General features: G+C 41.1%; 1 long non-coding RNA gene across 12 annotated transcripts in view; it reads right to left on the reverse strand.

The window, feature by feature from the left end:
• Nucleotides 1–21,599, reverse strand: part of LOC132649337 (uncharacterized) — a 414,614-nt gene that overhangs the window by 89,144 nt on the left and 303,871 nt on the right. The window contains exon 6 of one of the 12 annotated variants that reach the window (XR_009587761.1): nucleotides 817–2,900. The exons of the other annotated variants lie outside the window; for them this stretch is intronic. This is a non-coding gene — a long non-coding RNA (uncharacterized LOC132649337). Of the gene's footprint in view, nucleotides 1–816; nucleotides 2,901–21,599 lie in introns of those variants that run through there. 12 annotated transcript variants of the gene reach the window in all.

Raw genomic sequence — 21,599 nt, forward strand, 5'->3', positions numbered from 1 at the left:
ACCATGGATCAAGATCTTCACAACAAGCCAAGCACAGCGGCTCACACCTGTAATCCCAGCACTTGGGAGGCATGTGGATCTCTGTGAGTTTGAGGCCAGTTTGATCTACAAAGCAAGTCCAGGACAGCCAAGGCTACACAGAGAAACCCTGTGACAAAAACAAACAGAAACAAAACAAAACATCTCTACAACAACTTACAAGAAAGTAAATCTCCCTTTGAGGTCGATTTTCTCAGGCAGTCTTTCACAGTGGTTAAAACATCTACACAAATGGCTTTAGCTTCAAGGTTCTATGACAGATGAACATATGCCATTGGTTAAGCATATGTATTGACATAGCATACGTACTGACATGGGGAAAAGTATCAAAGGTGGCTCCTAGCAAAAACACTCCAAATGATCTGCATGCAGGCTTGGAGAATGGTGGAAGAAATGGAAACAGTGCAACATAAATCACCACCAGGGTGATCAGCATGTCACACCCCTCAGGAGCACTACAGACTGCAGCAATAACAGACATTGTAAAGTGTCTAAGTGAGCTTTGCACATTTGGTGAAAGAAAGGCTCAGAGGCCTGTCCTGTGGCAGAGACATATACACAGACCTGGAAGCAGTTTGCCAGGTTCAAAGCTAAGACAGAGAAGACCAGGTAGAGACGATGGGTCAGGATGGTGCCGGCCATGAATTAGAAAAGTTAGGTTGGGAAAAACTGTAGAACTGGGGAAAATGTAAAAACAGGGAAAGGGGAAAAAAAACTTGGAAGGCTGTGTTAGCAGAGGGAAATTAGAGACGATGAAAAAAAATACTCAAAGAAAACTAAGGTTGCAAACCATTTATTAGTAGATACTTAACATTTAAATGCCCACACAACAAGGAGCTAAAATTAATAAAAAGCCACACAAATCAATAAAACCATCACTAAACCCCAGTAGAAAAACATAGAAAAGGGGCTTGCAGAAAAGTTACAGTATCCAACACAATAGCCAAGATGCCAATAAAACATAAGAATGTCAGTTCCAACCAAATAAAAGGTTCACCAAGAAACAATAAAAGTGATAGGAAAGTATTCTTATCAAATTAGGAATGTGTGTATGCACTTGTGTGTGCAATCCTGTGTATACATCTGCACTCACCAGTGCAGGTCTAGAGTGCCAATCTGCCTTCTGCCCACCTCTCCCTCTACCCCTCTCCCTCTTCTCTCTGTACTCTCTCCCTCTTCCCATTTCTCTCTCTCCCTCTCCCCTTCTCTCTCTTTCTCTTTCTCCTTCTTCCCCTCCCCCATTCTTCCTATATACAGGTTCCTCCTTCCTTCTCTCCCTCTTCTGCCTTCCTTTTATCTGTCTGACGTATATATCTGGTTAACCGGCCAGTGAGCTTCTCCTGTCTCACCTTCTACATCCCCGCAGGAGGGCTCACTTTATAGATATATGCAGAATTCAGAATTCATCTCAGTTTTATATACAGGTTCTTTGAATTTGAACACAGACCCTCATGTTTGCACTGCACAGCAAGAGTTCCCCCCCCACCCCCACTGAGCCATCTCCACAGCCCTCGGGAAGCATTTCTTAAAAAGAGGGTCAGTATCGTAAGATGGACAAACTGAAATACTAATGTTGAGAGATACAACTTTCCTAAGAAGCAACATTCTGGGATATTCAGGAGCCCTTAAAAGGGCAGAATACTCTTCAAGACAAAAATACACATTGGTAAAACATAATCAGGAATTCAGAAAAAGTATTGCTGACCAAACAGAATGACTTAAGTGTAACACATTAAACCAACACTAACATCACCAAAACACCATAAAGAAAACCCAAAACCTATCTGGAAATGGTGATGTAAATTGTGACACAGGAATATCAAGACTCACAATGTGACCATTAAATTTAATGCTGTTTTGTTTTTCTCCTTCATTTCCTAGAGCTGGGGATTAAACCCATAGCCTCACAAATGCTAAGCATGCACACACTCTACTGTGAGCTACACTAAATATGGTATTTATTTTATTGTTTAGGGAAAAGGCCAGAAATATGACTACAAGGGTTTTGTTCTGCTTTTCTTTTTCTTTTTTACATGTTCAGGTTTTTTTTTCCCCCATAATGAGCATGAATTGCCATATAGTTAAAAGTTACATTTGTGTGGCAAAGTAATCCAGCTGTCCAGAGATAGAGCCTTTACTTTTCCATACAAGCACAACTCCCTTCTATACCCTGCAACTATGAATGATACTCAGAACTACGCGGAGGGAGCAGAACACCTTCCCAAAATGTGCTCTGAGGCCATTTCTCACTATCCCATACATTCATGCATGGATCATTGAAACATAAAAGATTCTTCTTTCCAGGACAAATTCCTTTCAGGAAGTCTTTCATCATTGTTTTCTCCAGAGATAGTGGTTATAATAAGAGCAAGTCTCAACACCATTTTGAGTCTAGGCTCAAGGGAGCCTAAACCATCAGCTCTGGACAACTGTAGACCACAAAGCCCCATTCTTCCTCTCCATGCCCGCCCCCAGACTCCATGTAGGTCTGTGCCTCCAGCTAGCTTGCATCTGGCTGCCTTCTTTCACAGGGCACAGGCTCCCCTCTGAAATACCGCCTTCAGACCAAGATGGCAGCACCGCCTTTGATTTCTCTGCTGCTTTATTCAACTTGCAGAACAGCATCCTCAGTTCAAAGGCAACTTAAAGTTTTCAGATGCACAGCTCAGTGTCAGATGCGCGTCCAGGATATTTACAGGCACTACAGGAAACAACTGCATGTGTGGTATCACCAAAGAGTAAACCAGTGTGTCAGAAGTCAGTATGATACTCATTTCAGATGTCACATGACACTCTCCTCGCTCAGCAAACAGTCCAAGCTGGGACCAAGGCAGGAAGTTGAAGCTGGCAGCAGCCCACGACTGCAAAGGGGAAAATAAGTGGTGGTAACTCGAAATGAAAGAGAGAAGCTTGACATTTTTCTATTACCAGACCAGGCAATTAAAACATTAAATGTGAAATCTGAGGCACTGTAAATTTCCTAATATGGTATAAGTGCTGAGTTTCCAAAAACGATGTTTTCTCATCTTTCAACATATCGAAGAACATGCCAAAACCCCAAGGAAACATTTCCATTTTAAAAACAAACAAACCACACATATCCATATTCTATTAATAGTGTTGTCTTGCCCTAAAGACCCTGCATCCTGAGTCAAAATCCCAGTGTAGTATACACAAATCTTAATGTTATTGAAGAGTCCCATCCATCCAAAATCAACTGGGCGTGTGTAGGTACACTGGGTAGGACTGAGGCAGAGGTAGTGGAACACTTTCTGCATTTTCCTTTCTGGAGACTCAGTGTAATGCTGCTCATACCTAAGGACTCTGCAAACAGGTTCCACAGCTGCAGAAGGGCTTTGTAAGAGATGAAGGTTGGCAACAGATCCTTAGGTACAAGCCAACACAACACTAAGAGGAACTAGGAGACGGTGTGCACTCTTAGAAGAGAAAAGCCAGTAGAAAGTGGCAGATGAGCAAGGCAGATAAAAGATGGCAACCACACACCCCTACCCCTGCCACCAGGAAGGGGTGCAGAGAAAGCCAACCCATCACATTTCATGTCTGTAGACAAGAGAATGATTAAATGTGGTACTCTCCCTGCTCCGTTCCAACACCCATACACTGTATCCCTGTGCTGGGCAATGAGTCTGGTGTTTGGGGTTAGCATAGCAGAATAACGGATAGCATCGACTCTGATATAAAAACGTAAATTAAAAAAAATACATTGAAGAATTAAAGATCACTTTACTCAATCCTTAAGAAAAAAAAATTCACCATGAAGATGGCCAGGCCAATCTTAAAGGCTGCATGGACCCCCTTAGTGCTGCAAGCCCTGAATCATGAATCCATTATGTCTCCACAGGGGCAAGAGGAGACCCAGTGTGATCCAGCCATATCCCCTACACTTGGACTGTTTGTTGAGCAAGAAGACTGTCATGTGACGTCTGAAATGAGAATCATACTAACTTATGACACACTGCTTTCCTCTTTGGTAATACCACACATGCAAGACACAAAATGGAATATAATTAGAAAGAAAGAAAGAAAAGGATGTGTCGCCATGGAGGTCTCCCTTTTAAGCTCATAGTTCAAATTCTGTCCCAGCTCTTTTCCAGGCTACTTGAACTGATGAAGTGAATTCACTTGTTCCGGTGAATTGCAGGCTCTCTTCTGGCCTTCATACAATGCTGAATGCAATGCATTTAACCCAACAATAAACAATTGCAGTTGTTAATAGGCACACTTTAATGAGTGGGGAAACTGCTGTACAATTTATGATTCAAATTTCAGTGGTCTGACTCCAACGTCTGCTCTGAAGGTCTAGGATGCCTCATGCCTCATAATCAATGGCTTGCTTTTCAGTGAGATGGACATGAGGCACCCAGCGCAGAGCCTGGCATTTAGCTGGGGCTGAATAATTCATTTCCCCACTCCCACCTCTTCCTGCTCTCTCTCTCTCCCCCGACACTGTGAGAGGCTGGAGGCAAGACTACACACACACACACACACACACACACACACACACACACACACAGAAAGGCAGCTGTGTCAATCTGCGAGGGCTGTGAAGCTGCAGGGCAGGCTGGAAAACGAGTCTGTCTGTGTCCCCTGAGGCCTGGAACAAGAGCTGGAACTTAGGCAGGATGTTCAGTGTCTCCACAGACACGGCCTCTGTTTGTTAGACTCTTGCATTCAAGATACAGCTAACTCAGACAGAACCGGGGGAGCTAGAAGGAACTGCGTATGTCTGTGTCAAATGAACACCATGCACGCACATGCAGACAACACATCTAAAACTTATTTCATTCCTGCTACAGAGGAAAATAATCTACTTTTTCCAGAGCCTTCCACTGCCTAGAAATTGGCAGAGTTCCTGTACCAGGCTGCAACTTGCTTTCAGACAGTCCAGAGACTGCTGGGAGCTACAAGACAGACTCTCTTTTGAAAATTATTAAGAACAAATTAGGCTCAGGGGCCCAGGGGAGCTGGGTTGTAAAACATGAGAAAACTTTGTTTTCCATCTCTTTGGTTGCATTTCCATGAACTAAGAGCATTAAAAGGGAAGACAGGGACTATTTTTGTAACCTGGTCGAAATCTAGAATATCATTGAGGAAAGTGCAAATGTTATCATTAAGAGATTTCAGTAGCCAGGCAAGTGCTGACTTGCACAAAATAGGGGACTCAGTATCGTGGGTTTTCCAAGTGCACAAATTAGTGCCTGCTACTTAGAAGAGGCTTTCACACATGATAGCAGGTGGGAACGCTGCCTAGCAAACTACCATTTATTCCTTAACTAATTAAAGCCTTACCTTTTTTTTTTTTTTGCTAAACTAAGAACATTATTTTATTACCTGAAAATATACTACCTCCAATGAGTCTCCGATTGTCATTTTGACACCAAGAACTCACTAACATGGTTTAAAAGTCATAAAAAAGGAAAGCTGAACTACAATCTCAGCCTGCCAAGTCTCACAAAACTCCAGGATTTCGATCCATGTCCGGGGGGGGGAGGGGAGGGAAGCAACAGCTATGAGCTGCTGTTGTGCGTTAAGCCCGATGTTTCTGCTTAATAAACGTATCACTCGCATGACATATTGCAGAGACTCACAGAGAGGCCAGGTGCACACACCATGAACCCAGTTCTTCATACGTTTTAATTGCTTTTTAGCACAATCGAGGGAGGTGAGTGGAGGAGGCCTCTTCATAAAATGTTCATTAGAAATGGCAGCTTTCTAGCTGAGACACAGAAACGGCATCCTCCAACTTGTTCAACCGTGCAGACTCCAAACATGAACTCTGCCTATCGACACCAGACGGGAACCACATTCAGGCCTGTGGCTCAGCCCAGGGGACATAAAGAGGGGAAATGCAGGATGCAGAAGGAAACGCAGCTTACATGAAAGCAGGATGAGGAACTTTCTTGGGCTGGGTGGAAAGCAGCTTTCTCCTTACTATATAAGCCATGTCCTTTGGACCAGGAAGGTTTGCCATCATCTCTTTGGTGGCCAACTCTAAAGCCCTTAGAATGAGCCGGGCAAGCTGGTGAAGCACCCCCCTCCACCCCACTCCCAGTCATCAGAAGATGGAAGCCTCAAAAAAGAACTTCAAACAGCAAGCTGGAAGAGACAATAGCTCCCACCTCCAGACAGTGAGAAATCGCATTAGCCTAGGGATGGAGGCCACCCATGCTCAGTGTAGATAAGTGGGAACATTCTCTGTGTGGCCAATGGAAGACCTGCAGCCACAGCTGCTCACAGAAGCACTGGGTGGCCTCTCTTCCAGCAGCTCCAAATGGTTTCGGGGCTAAAGCCACTGCTACTGGGTGGTACTCTTAAAAGCACAGAACAGAGGGAAGGGCTCACAGAGTGGGGACACAACGCCAACCCCGACCTTCTCCTAGGTGCAACCATCTCTGGGCCTTTAGGAAATCATCCAGAGGTCTCAGGGATGACTCCACTAAGGCAGCTGAGCCTGCCTATTCACCATCTCACAGTAGTAAGAGCCTGGGCCGGCCAGATTGCCAAACTGCAAAGATTCCCTGTTCCTGGGCTTCTGGAAGCAAGAACATAATTATTGCCACTTGGTGAGAGAGAAGGAGAGGCATTCCAAACTCAGTCAGAAGAAAGCAGCCTTGCCCACACTACCACAAAGCCCCTGCAAGCATTCCCTACAAAAGACCGGACAGTGACTTAATTAGTGACACTGGCAACATAAATTTGTAAAACTTTATTAACCGATCTCTAAGTGAATTTTTAAAAGAATCTTAGCAATGGGCCGGGAGAAGTCCATGTAAGTGACTGTGTCTTCTCTCCCTCAGGCAGCCATCATTTGCAAAGATCTGCCCAAACAAAATGCTCATTTCACTTACTCAGCAGTATCTGATATTCATTTGCATAGTGTTTCTGCTGTTTACTTGAGGGTGGGGGTGGGGCTGAGGGGTGTTGGGTGTGCTTTTGTTTTTCTGAGACAAGGTTTTTCTGTGTAGTCCAGATTGGCTTCAAACTCAAAGCCCTCTAGCCTTCCCATTGCTGGGATCACTGGCATTTAACACCATGCTCGGTACATTTCATACTGTCTCTTACATTTCATGGTATTTCAGATGGCATCTTTTAATGTTTTCTTGTCTAAAGTTAATGCACACGTGGCATGCTGGACAGATAGGAAAGCTCTGGATTATCAGATAGGCACTTAAGGCTGGATTTCATATATCTGCATATAGACCTCAGAACCAAGCAATCCCTCATCTAATTCAACCTGACAAGTTATTTTTAAGAACATACTTTTTTTATTTATTTATAATGTGCATATAGAAGTATGTGTCCAATAAATGAGGAGTCTCAGGGGGAACACAGTTGATAAAAAAGAAAAAGTATTAGTATTAGAATTTGAAGGCAGTCTGGGCTACAGAGATGGCTCAGCAGGTACAGGTGCCTACCACCAATCCTGGTGATCTTAGTTCGATCAGTGGGACCTACATTCTGTAAGGACAGAACCGACTCCTATAAATTGTCCCGTGGCTTCCAAATGGGAGCCATGCATATATATGCATATAAGTGCACATGCACAAAATAAAATGTAATAAAGTTTTTAAAGAAAAATGAACATTATGCCTGCAGCGCTAGGCACAGCAGTAAAATTCGTGCCAACCCAAAACGGACAGAGGTGTTAAAATGAAGTTTAAGTCATCTGACATCAAGATCTCTGGAATGGAAGTTGAAAGGCTCTGCTTGCCTTGATTTGCTGTGGAACCTTCATCAAGTCAGGCTTTGCCTCTGCTGTAACATCTGCAAAATGGAGATAACACTTCCTGCTACCTACCTCAGAGAGCCGTGAGAAGATTAGATACCGAAAGAAAATCCTCAAAGCCCTTTGAGTTTCTCATAAATATGAGACATGCGATGTAATAAAATACCAGCTCTCTACAAGGGTCTGAAAGACTTGCAGCTGCAGAAACAGGAAACACATGCCAGCCAGCTATGCAACAGGGATACCGCTGGAGGCACTGCACTGGCCATCAGGGAGGGACTCTCTCCCCAGCTCCAAGGGACTACAGGGGAAAGAAAACTTGGAAATTCACATCTATTCAGACAAAACAAAAAATAAAGGGGGAAAAAAAGAAAGAAAAACAGTCCTGTTTCAACATACTACCCCAAATCCTCAGAGATGAAATTCCTACTTCTTGCTTAATTCTAGATGGACCAGAAGACAAGTGACATCACCCCTGATAGCTCTTCTGGCTTAGAAAAGTCTCTTAGAAAAGAAAGTTGGTTAGTGGACTTGGGGAGTGGCATGCAAGCAGAGGAAGGAGGGAGGGTGGGATTGGGAGGGGAGGAGGGAGGGGCTTATGGGGGGATGCAGAATGAATAAAGTGTAATTGATGAAAAATTTAAAATATATATATATATATATATATATATATATATATATATATATAAACACACACACAAAAAAAAAGAAAGTTGGTCTCTCAGAGTCAGGGTGGGGGTATCATTTACGTTTGTGCTGGGCATGGTTGGTTTAGGAGATCCAGTCCATCACTGTGTCCTGGGGAAGGGAAAGAGAGTGAGACAGCTGGGTCCAACCCCTCAGCTGTATGGGGGAATTGGTAGGGCAAGGGGAAGGAGAGAAAAGCAGACAGACAAAAGTGGGGGAGAGGGAGGGCCTGCCTGTCACTCCTGAGACATTCCATCACCACCCACTCCCTGCACAGAGGCTTCCCCTCCTAAAGGTCCCACATCCTCCATCAGTTTAGGCCAAGTCTTTAAACACATGAGCCTGGGGCGGAGAAGCATATTATAGCCAAACCACAACAAAGGGGAAGGGTAACACCCACCCCCACACACAGTGAAAAGACATAAAGTATAGAAGGCATTTCAGTTTAATCAGTCTATATTGGAAACAAACGCTGCAGTTGCTGTACCTGTGGGTCTGTAAAGAAATTAGAAGGAGGATGTTAAATATACCTATATCTCAAGATAGTCAGAATTATTGAAACCTTACATCTTGATCAACGAATTAAGAACATTATGGATTAAAACTACAGAAAAAAAATTATTAAGAACTATGTGTCAGGCTAAGATAAAAACAATAAATAATAGCCATGTCCTTGTTCTCATTAAACTTGAAGCCTAGCAAAGGCTCTGACAAGCTAAAATATTAATACAATCTGGTAGAGTTTTGAGACAAGCACAAACAGAAAGCTGGGGGCGAACAGAGGGAATTAGTCTTGACTCTGCCTAGAAAGGGAGTGAGGCTTAGGAAAACATCAGAGCATCTGAAGCTTGCAAAGCAGCAGTATTTCACTAGCATACCAAGAAAAAGCAATCCCACATGTCATCATATGTGTAATTTTAGTAAAGACCTAGTTAAAGGAAACAGTGGAGCCAATCAGGGAGGCCTTCATTGCAAGGTCCTGTAAAAAAAGGAATACCACATGATAAGAGTTTTTGAACACACACACACACACACACACACTAAGTATAAGTATAATAGAAATCACTGGTAACTTTGAGGCAGTTCCTCAGCTTACAATGCCATGTTTTACCCTCCTAAGCGAGTCTCTGCTCCTGGCCATTGCTGAGTCCCGAGGAAGCATGCCTTGCTCTTCGTCTTCTCTAGCTCCATGCCCATCTCATCTTTGACTACAGAATGGCCTTCACAATGTGGTCTCTCACTCTCTGATGTTTGTCTGGAGACAGGGGCCACTGCTATCACCCCTCATGCTGCCAGCTTTCTCCATGTACACGGGGGTCAGAAAACAATTTGCAAAAACTCATTTCTCTCTTTCCATCATGTTGGTCCTAACTCAGGGAGCCACACTGGACAGCAAAGGCTTTTATCAGAGTATCCAGCCCTAGAATGCTACTTTTTGGTGAAGACCTATGTGGCCATCTTGAGGTGGGGAGATAGTTCTGGGTTATCCCGAAGGAATGCTTTTTAAGAGCAAGGCAGCAAGTGATCAAATTAAACACAGGCAATGTGACCAAAGAACAGGAAGAATTTGAAATGATTCAACTAAACATTGCCAGCCTCCAATGGGTTGTGAATAAGATGGGGAGGGGGCATTTGCCTAGGACAATTTGTAGTACCTCAGCATCAGAAGCTTGCTCTTGAGTTAAATTTGCATTAATTTATTGTATATCTACAAAAAAAATAATATGAAAAATGAGCAAAAAGTCATCTCCTAAGTGATCTTAGGTACCACCATCAACAATCACCAGTTTTGGTCAGGTGGAAAATATACCAATTGTCAAGACATTGAAGCTTAAATTGAAGCCAAACAGAGAAACTAATCAAATCTCACAAGGAAGAACTCAACTGAATGCCAGCAAGGTTAAGAAGAGATGGATAGGAGAGTGTGAACTATGGCCTTCGTAAAACAGCACAGAAAAGACCTGGATCTGAGTAGCAGTGAGGACAAAAGAGACACACAAAAGCTCAAAGGTCATCATGGGCCTCCAAGATTACGGGTGTAGACTAGTCACTTCATTTAGAGTGCTCATTGGCTAGAAGAACTGTGGAGGAAGATGGGAAATATTTACAAGAATCCATCTCTACAGGCCCAGCTCAAGTTCTGCACAAAGGCTGATCATCGATTCAGAGACACCAACGGACACAGGAGTAGGAATGTTCTAGAAACAAATCAGACAAGGTATGAAATGCTAAGAAAGGATAGCACATGTTTTTAGACAATAAGTGAGCGTGACTAGACACATTTCAAAAGTCTGGACACAGTAAAGGGGTACCAATCACAGAAGACTAGTCAGCCAAGGAAGATGAACATGCCAACAATGGGAACATGATAAGGGACAAACATGAAAATGGAAATGTGAAGAGGGATTAGAGAAGTGTTTGGAGGACAGAACAAATTGGGAATAGGGAATGAACAACTGATCAAATCTGGGACAGGAGATCCCTGATGCCAGGTATACAAAGCTCAAATGAAAGGGGTACAGTAGAACAGACAGAATGAGTTTGTCCCTTACTATGATGATTATAATGTGTAGACAGGAGTGACAGCTACAGTATGTTGGGATCTGAAATTCTGTAAAGTCTCATAAATGTTTGAATGGTGAACAACTCATCTGTCATGTAGTCTCTCATCACCTGCTTTCTGATATATCATTATGAAAGAGACCTTAACTTTTAATAGCCTCAAAACCCAATATTTAAACTATATTTAAATTACACTTAGCCACCCACATATAAGAAAAACTTCACATCCCCTCCAGTCTCAAGCAATTGTATTAAAAATTTCTAAGATGCATCTCAATTGGTGGAATGCTTGCCCAACCTGTACAAAGGCCTGGGTTAGAACCTCAGCATAAACTGTACATGGATAAACATGCATTCTCAGAATTTGGGAGGTGGAGGGAGAAGGTCAGCAGTCCAAGGTCATCCTCAGCTAACAAGCTAAAGACATGAAAATCTGTCTCTCAAAGAAATAAAAGTGTATTTTAGAAAAGAAAAAGAAAAGGAAGGGACATTTCGGGTGAAGTTTCTAGAATATTCTGCCTTGTTTCTAGATTATTCCCACTCCTATGATCTGCTTCTGGGACAGAACTTGAGGCTCTGTGGAGGTGGATCCATGTAAATATTTCCCATCTCCATCATCACTTTTCTAGACAATGAGCACTCTAAATGAAGTGACAAGTATACAGTAGTAATCTTACCATCGAGCATGCTCCTTTTCTTCAATTAGGTTTGAGAACATCTAATATGACTGGACAATAAAAATAGCCCTCTATGGACAGAGGACAGGTGACAAGGTATTCAGTGGTGACCACAAGAAATGACATGGTAGTGAAATAAGCATCACAGTTATGACCTACAAAGGACACCAAAGTTAGATATGACAGACCATAGATCCCAAAAGGAGAAAATAATACCAGTGTGTTCATGAGCCTGGATCACTTGGATTCAAGAATGAAAGACAAATTAATAAGGATATATTTATCAGGAAAATAGGATGTGCTAATTATGTTGGGAAAACTCCTTCATACCCTATGACAATTAGTCTTGTCAATCATGTCACCTTGAAAGGATTTAGAATCCCTTTGGGCTTGCCAAGGAAGGCGTTTCTAAAAAAAAAAAAATTAACTCAGCAAGGATGATATAACTTGGATAAGGATGTTTTGCCTGGATTACGCCTTTGGGTAGTTATAAAATAAACAGGTGAGAGTTAAGTAGTAATACAAAACAAGAAATGAGAGATGGTACAATGTTGTAAGTCTTTCACTGGAAATGTAAATAAGAAGGGGATGGAGAGGCTTGAGTTAAGGATTAGAGAATAGGTAGGCAATAAGCAGAAACATGAAAGTAATTCCAAAGGATTAAAATAAAATAAAGACAAATGGGTTGTGATGGAAGGAAGGAGGAAAGGGAGGGAAGAAAGCAAAAAAGAAAGGGGGAAGGACAAGAGGAATGAAAGGGAAAGGGGAAGAGAAGGAAAAGAAGAAGTGGAAAAGGGGGAAGGGAAGAGATGGAAACATGAAAGACATGTTAATTTGGGAAACAAGTTTCCTGAAAAAAAAAAATTCATCTTGAAGCAAGGATGGCATAACCCAGGCAAAATATGCCCTGGTATGCGGAAGTGTGAGCAGTTAGACTAAAGGTGGGTTAGAAGTTATTAATCCAGATAAAATAGAAAGAGCAAACTGGTCAGCCTCGAGAACACATTAGAGAAAGAATTCAGGGGTTAAGGGCTAAGGAAGTTAGACTTTTCGACCATACATTATAGCTTTTTATTGTAGTAACACACGATCAGGAAATCTTCTAAACTGGAGAATTTAAACATGCTTTATAGATTAGATTTTACTTATACAGGGATGATAGTTCTTCACATATGCCAAAGACAAGCATCCAGCTGTCAAAAGCCATCTAAACATATCTAACTGTCTATTTCAAGGTCATTCATGGCAGCAAATAGTTCTATAGATTTTGACAAGGTACACAAATTATGCTTAACTAAGAATGTATGTTAGTTTTAATGAGTTAACATTATGTCCAGAAAGAAAGGTAGATAGAGGAGAGAGAAGAGAAGAGAAGAAGAGAAGAGGAGAAGAGAAGAGAAGAGAAGAGAAGAGAAGAGAAGAGAAGAGAAGAGAAGAGAAGAGAAGAGAAGAGAAGAGAAGAGAAGAGATGATAAAAGTCTTTAATAGGTCTGTACTATCAGAAGTTTTTGCCTTCTCACTGAAAAGCATAACAACAGAGACAGCAGCCATACTCATAGTATAGCAGAACCCTACATACTACAAGTCTGCATGTCAAAGAGCTTTACAAGGTTTCTAAATCTAGGAAAGCAAACCAAGTAATCTCCTTGGTGGTCGTCAAGCTTCTACTAGATAAGTCTGAAGCATCTCTAAGACCACACAGAAAGACTGACAGCCTGGAGCTTGACAATATTTAATGTTTAAGGACATGGGTTTAGCAAACATCTGAAAACACCTAACAATTGAGTCCTTTATGCCAACTGAAGATGTCCCAGTGACCATGTTAGAAACAAATGATTACAGTGCCCTCCTTATTTCCTACACTGCTCTCCAGGTAACTGATCAGAATCACTGAAAAAACTGAAGCAACTTTTTAAAGAAATACAACCTGAAAACAATGGTTTAATGCTTTTCACCCAAATTTATTTGGTAATAATAACCTCAACATATAGTCCTTTTAATTTAATACATATTAAAACCCAATCTTGTTCTAAGCTCTTGAATATTCACACACACACACACACACACACACACACACACACGTCGATGTCATCACCAATTTTGCCTTACAAAAAGATAAAGCAAGGCTAGCTTAAGTCATCCAAGGTTACACTCTCAGAACATGGCAGAGCCAGGATCTGGATCCAAGTAGCATGACTGCAGTGTCTCACATTCAATCTGTTGCTATCCATATTGCTTCTTCAATACATGTTTCAACACAACACTTATTTTTTTTAAGTAAACTATTGTTAAATACAGTAAACACTGTCTATGACATAAGTGTTTTTTGATTATTTTGAAAATCTCCAAGAGGACCAGACAGAAACAAATCCAAAGAGAGTAGCAACACACATGACTCTGAGGAAAGCTTAAAGAGAGATTCCATTTGGATATAAAGAAATCTTGACCATGTAGGGTAACCAAGGAAAGAAAATGAGCATACTAGAAGAAAGGCTAGGGAAGGCCACTCCTGAAAAACTTAGTTTTTAAATGATTCTCCTGAAACTCTTGATTTTTCTCCTTAAAATGTGGACTAAATGAATAATTATCTCTATGAATTTGAGATTTAAATTGGAGTTTACCATCCTAATTTTTTCTCCCATTTCTCCTAATTTCCACCAATGTCTAAATCTATATTTCAAGAGAAATCTGGCATAGGAACTTTGTCAAGTATGCCACCATTTAAAAAAATTTTTTTTGATGTTTTACAGTTTATGGGTTAACAACTGAATAGGGCTGTTGAGGACTTTTCCAATGGCAGGCGTAGCATCTTCCAGTAATATGACAACTAAGCAGTAGAAGGAAACTTCTTGTGATTAATCTGTGTCCTATGACCAATGTGTGTGATGTCTTCAGCAATAGGGGCTTACCTTCAAGTTTTGGTGGACAACCAAGAGCAAAGTCAACAGGCTTCAGAGTTTTTTGAGTTTTCTCTCGGAAACCTGTGACCAACAACTTGAGAAGAAACATCCCACACAGACATTGAGCTTTTTTTTTTTTTTCAATGCAGTTTATTCAGGAACCTTGAACAATTCTCAGACCCTGGGGAAAGCCAGCCCACAGCTTAAATAGCCTCTGGGTAGCCAACCCAGGCATGCCACGTGGGCAATGCAGATAGGTCCACATACATGGAAGCAAGCCAGATCCTCGGCCTTAGCCAAATGTGGAATTGTTCGTGACAGAGAGCACTCACCATCGGGAAGGTGGAAGGCGGAAACCAGCTCCATCTTTAAGGCATAGCATTCCGCAGCTCTCTACAGTTCCCCTTTTTGTTTTAGACGCATCAGGCAAGAGTAGAGGTCTGATCTCTGATATTAGAAATAAATTGGGACTTTGTACAGATGTTCATTTAGGTGTCATCCACCCAAAGAGCATCAGACCCGTCCGATATCTTTTTCTCAGAGGCGGGACCTGGGGCATCAACCCGCATGCAACCAGACATGCTCTTCTCTGGGTCCAAAGCGGCTGACCCTGAGTGCAGTGCTTAGCCTCGCATCCTGAGTGTAACATTTTAGCTTTTTATGGTATCCAACCATGCTTGGGGAGAATGTCCTGCTTCAATGGCTGTAAAGGCCTGAATGATCATGGCTGCATCACACTGTTGTGAGACTCTAATCTTGCATATATACCACAGGCAAACCAAGGAGACCAAAACTAGAAGGCCTGCTAACGCTCCCATGCCCGCCCATTCCTTCAGATGATTCATGGCTGCAGCAATCCATGATGATAATCCTGTGGCTAGTCCTGCGTCCACTCTGGTAGAATTTACTGTGACAATGGCCACTCTCAGCTGCTCCATCATAGTATCGAATTCTCCAGTCCAATTACCTAAAATATAGCTCGACAATTGTTTAGACAGATTTGCAGCACAGGAAAAATTCTCATGTTAAATGACTTTCAAAAGTGGAGGAAAACATGGAGTTAGTCAATTGGCATGGAGCACGTCTCGCCCCTGGGGGCAATGGTCTCCTGAACCTACTCAGAGCTCGGACACCACCACTGCTAGTTCTAGAACTGACGCAGGATGTTCCAACGAGGGGGTTAAGGCTTCTCATAATATTTCCTATAAGCCCACACCTGTTTGTCTATATCCCCCATTTTTATTCATTATTAGCCAGATAGAGCCAAGTAATTGTGGTAATGATACTTGCTTTTTTGCCCAATGCTGGAATGCTAGTAAATTTAGGTATGCCCTGGTTACTCGCATGCCTCACTGCGTGCCTGTGCCTGTTGATGCCCCTCACGCTATGACTCTCTTCAGACAGAAAAGGGATCTTGGAACTACAGCCACCATTGTTACTACCATCTCATTGGCGGCTGTTGGAGCTACCACCGGGGCATTAGCCATGAGTCATACTGGGCAGACTGCTCAGACCCTGAACAATCATTTAGCCAATGTAGCTCATGCCTTAGTTGTACATAAAGGAATTAATGCTCAACCAAAAGGAAGCTTGATGGTGTTCAATCAGAGGAGTGACCTCGTGCAGGAGCAAATTGATACCCTATGGCAAATCGCTCAACTTGGCTGTCAATGAAAATATGCTGGACTTTGAGTCACTAGCATATAACATGAGACATTGAGCTTTTTATACAGTAACCTATGACTTCTGGGATGACCATGACCACCTAAATATGGTAAATCACATTAAACTTTTTATATGAGTACAAATATCAGATGGCTTTTTAAAAAACATTCTTAAACTTCCTTACTCTTACCCCCAACCTCCTACTTTGTTTTCACTCTTCCCACCTAAAGGGTAAGGCATGGCAAGCTATGTCCATGGATGTAATCCTGACATAAATATTATGGAGATAGCCACCTTCTGATTTGAATTTAAGGCCCATTCCATAGCAGAAAATACATACCTGATACTGTAAATCTGGACAAGAACTCATAGTTGGGAAGGTCACAAGCCCCAGGAATAAACCTATTATTATTTTGCTAAATGGGTGTGATACCAAGATAAACTTGTATCTCTCTCTCCCCATTTGTGAGTGCAGCTCTAAGACTCAGAGAGTTTTCTTTTTGTAATAGATGATTGGTCCAAATACTTACAACTGGTCAAAGTGCAGAGAAGAAGTGACTGTGAAATGATCAGCCACGAATGGAATGTGTATACCACATCATCTTCCCAAGGGTCAGGGACCATCAAGGAAGAAGAGACTAAAAGATTGTAGGAGGCAGAGGTTAGGAAGAACCTGAACAAAATACTATCTATCTTCTGGACATGGAAGGACCCGTGTAGCATGAACTAACAGTAGCTGTGGCTGTCGGCATAAGATCAAGTCAGACAACATTCTAACATGGAGTGGGAAGGGGTTCATGAGCCCCTACACTGACCTTTGGAGCTGTGAACAGTTGATGCCTTCTGGGGGTTGGAGAGTCAGTTTTCTTTAAGGGTTAGGCTGACCATGCTCCAGTTTAGAAAGTATATGGGCAGTAGAAATTGGAGTTGATAGATTGTTAAATTTAAAATGAAAGAGGGCATTCTATGGTTGGGGTGACTAGGAAGGTAGAGGTGGATCTTGGAAAAGTTAAGGGAAGGACTAGAGGTAATATGATCTAAAGTTTGTACAAAATTCTCAAAGAATTAATAAACATTTTAAAAATTAATGCACATTGGTATTATAAATTCTAAAATTCAGCTAAAACATAGTTGATCCCTTTCCCAAAATTAATTTTAACATATTTTATGAATTTTAAAATAATATATTTTAACATATTTAACCTATATAAAAATAGATTTTAACTTATATTTCTAAAGAATGAATTGAGTTAATAATTCTTCTAGAAATTGCTCGAGGTCTGTTTTTCTGTTAGCTAATTTTAACTAAGACATATTTTCTTGACTCTCATTTCAAGGCGTAAGAGAAGGAAGTGATCTTAAACATAGACATGGAAAAACAGTGAAGGTAATTGAGCATCTACTGAAACAGCCCTATTTTCCACCTAATTTCTTTCAAATGTGGTAAGAAGAAGATATATTTTTTAGGTTCAAATGTCCATGGTCCTTTGATGATCTCAAAGTAGACCACATAAAAAAAGAAGTATCAGGCATACCGCATGGTTCTACCCAAACTGTCAAAAATGAGCTTTTAGAGGCAGGGTGGTAGAAACGAAATTCAAAGCCTCGTACACATCTACTGGAGTTCTAGGACACACACACACACCCACGCCCTGCCTTTGTGTGTTACATCAGGTCTGAGTAAACCCTTCCTTCAGTACTGTGGCATGACTGAGAACGTCACCGCACGAAATGTGAGTGGCTTCGGAATGCTCTCTCCCTCTACAAACAGCTGATAACAACGTCCCCCCCCAAAAAAGATTCACTATTAAGATAGACAATACGGGAATAAATGTGGGTAAAGTCTAAAAGTTTAGAAAAGAAATGAAGAAAGGGTAATAACAGAATGAAAAGGACACACTAGTCATAAAATATGATATAAACCTTTTTTCTCTAATTTCAACTCATAGTTGTGGGTTGGTTTTTATCTTCCTCCTCCTCTTCCTCTTCATAGTAGATCTGTGGATTCAACTATCTTTGTTTGAAATGAAAAGAACCATGTTTGTATTCAAAAGTAATCCAGCATGTGTTGGCACATTGAGACAATGATCATGAAGGTGAGCCTTCCTTTTTAATGCCATGGCCACTGATTCTATTGTCAATGGCAATAGAATCAGTGGCCACTGAATATACTTGTCACAGTGACCTATTTAGAAATAGGGATTGAAAATTGTTTGTTTGTTTGTTTGTTTGTTTTGTTCTGGAGGAGGGTATTGTAGCCTCAGTTTTTTTCCCTTTTATCTTCTGTTACAACTATATCAAATTATCCTATTATAATATTGTTTAATATATAAAACGTATTACTATACAGAAGCACGGTTTTAACAAGGTGGGTAATATGCAAATATATTATAGTTGATCAATATGATCAACACGGAAAGAAACCTCAATACCAATGAATAAAAAAACAGACGCCAACAGCTTTGCTTAGTTTTTGTTTGTTTGTTTGTTTGTTTGTTTGTTTTTGAGTTCCCATCAACAACTTCGAGGTGACATAAACACTTTAGATGTCTCTGTATTTTAAGGCTCCACAGAGCCACGCCTGTGCAGATACTAAGTGACAAAAGACATCCCTTAAGCCATACTTTCTTCGCAAAATGTCTCTTAGCAAAATGTTGTATCCTGCCTCCCCCTGAACAGCATGGGGTGAGCCTGTATTCTCCAGAAATCAATGCAGAGAAGACTAGCACCCTGGGACCTGTTCGTGTGTATTTGGAATGGAAAAATTCCATGCTATTGCGCTAACAGAAAAGCTTCTCTGAATATGCAACAGCCAAAAATCAGAATCAAACACATGGTGAATCCAAGATGTTTCTAGTATGACAGCACATCACATGACTTCACTGTGGTCTCTGCTCTGAATACACAAACGTTCACTCTGTACTGTGTACACCACACACAACAAAAGCTACCTGAAACACTCAGTCCAGATTCCAAACAGTTGAGTGTTAGGAACTGCAGCGTTTCTGCTGGATATAAACAGCTTCCTATTCTTATAGAAACAAAATGGTTTAACTATTTAGAAAAGCAAACAAACAACAACAAAAAAGACTTTCAGTGTCTTTGTACTATCCTTTCTCAGCATCCAAGTACCAAATTAGTACATCTTTGGATTTGACAATGCTAAAACATTTTATTTTCATGATTAATGTTTGAGGGTGGGGAATGATAGCTCCATTAAGACTGCATACATGGAGGTCACATCTCTTTCTCATGTAGAAAAAGATCATAGTGAAAATGTTAAGAAGCCCTTCCTGAAATCTATAAATCTTTCAACTAACAATGAAATCTATAGTTCTTCCAACTAACAATAAACTGAGGGACTGCCTGAAAACATCCTGAAAGTTCTTATTTTCCATACAGTACCTAAAACAGTATTTTGCCCCACCAAAACAGATACTCCACATCTACAGGGAGGTGAATTGGAAAGTCTGTGCTGTATCTACCCAAAGGGTGTGTGAATGGCCTGCCTGATTTCCAATGTAAAATTAGCAGCTGACAACTTTAATGACTGGAGAACTGGGCACACCTTTATTTTCTTAAAACTCTTCTGGAATTTAAAGATCATGAGCAACTCAGGTCTCTGAATGAAACCCTCAAATGGATCCCTTGAAAATAAGGAATCATGAAGAAATGGAGTAGGCATCACACTTAGCCACCCACCCCCACCCCACCTCCCCCAAAAAAATCCTGGATTTCCATGTTGTGCAGTCACATGGTTCATGTTTTCCTCATACCTACTACCTACTATTGCTGTGTCAGTGGTTTCTTTATGAGCACAGGCTCATTTTATTCACCCTCCAGCATATTCATAGGTTCCTCCCCTTTAAGAAGAACTCAGTGACACTTCACGGCCAAAAAAATGTCAGCCACTATAGGGAATGTGGAACTTGTTCCCTGTGGAGGGAGCAAGTACAGATCTCTCAGAAGCCAATATGGGTGAAAAAAATCACAGCTGAATGAGAGTGCACACATCCAGACAGAATTCTAGGCCTGGAAGTAAATAGACTCTATACCTAGACAAAATACAAAACAATTTACCAGTATGATAGCTAACAAAGTGGTTAGATCGGCTACCAGGATAGAATGCTATATAAGTTTATCAGAATAACACCCACTGCATGACAGCCAAGACATTATCAAAGCAGTTTGCTACATAATTCCAAATATTAGAATTACCATTCAGGGGCACAGATCCAAGAGCATCCGAATTTGATCTTGCAAAACACATGAGGGAATTGATGAAAACGCCCGAACAAGGGTGGAATGCTGGCTCTGTTTCTATGGGGGGGGGGGGTGCCTTGATTTTTCCCAGTGCCCTCTCCAGAGCTCACTAGGTTTCCTCATCTGACAGGAGAGGATAAAGTAAGAGCTATTCAGCGGGAATGTTGGAAAGTTGACAGATAATACCCAGGAAGTTCTTTAAACATAGCTGAGAGGGGAGGGAGCCCTAGGTTCTTAGTGACTCTCTGACCTAAGAGACTTATCCTGACTACTGTAGGTGCAATTCAAAATTACCTTCACTGCTCTCTCCTAAATGATACTTTGTGGCATTGCAGGGATTTCTCCTTGAAAAAAAGGAACTGAGAAGAGTTGATGGGAGCATTCATTAGAAGTAAATACTAGCAGGTCCTAAATCCCATCTGTCTCCTGCAGGGAAATGAAATGACAAGCAACAGCTATCACTGGGAAATCCAGCAAACAATCTAATTTCTGATTTTCATATTGACATGTGTGTGGAGTCATGGGTAGCTGCGACATCATCAGTTGCTTGGCATAGGTTCACCATATTTTAATATGCGTGCACTTTAACACTTTGCTACAAAATACAAAGGTCACTCTACCAAGAGGCACTTTGAACACGAAATGCATTATGTCTTTCTCTGCTTTTTCCAGGTCAAAAAAGAAAGGAGCCACATAATAAATCCAAGTTTTAAAATTCTTAGATCATGCTTTATAGAAGAAAAGGTGCAAAACACTTTCTATCTTATTACACATTTTTAAAAACTCTTAAAATAACACATTCTAAAACTTATGTCATTGTCAAATAAATGTAAATTAATTCAACAAAAGATGTCATTTAAGGAAAGCTCTGAAACTAAAACCTACTTTCTGATCCTTCCAGTCTCTTTCTTAATCTTTATGATTCATACTCAACATCCCTTTCTTATACATGTTTTTTTATACATGTTTTTGTCTTCTAGAATTATTTTTTATCATTTTCATTAGGCTGATCTAATCCGGTGGAAGCTAATTCAACATGATAAAGTTCAATCCTCTTAA

Source organism: Meriones unguiculatus, chromosome 19 (assembly GCF_030254825.1).
Source record: "Meriones unguiculatus strain TT.TT164.6M chromosome 19, Bangor_MerUng_6.1, whole genome shotgun sequence".
Taxonomy (NCBI): Eukaryota; Metazoa; Chordata; class Mammalia; order Rodentia; family Muridae; genus Meriones; species Meriones unguiculatus.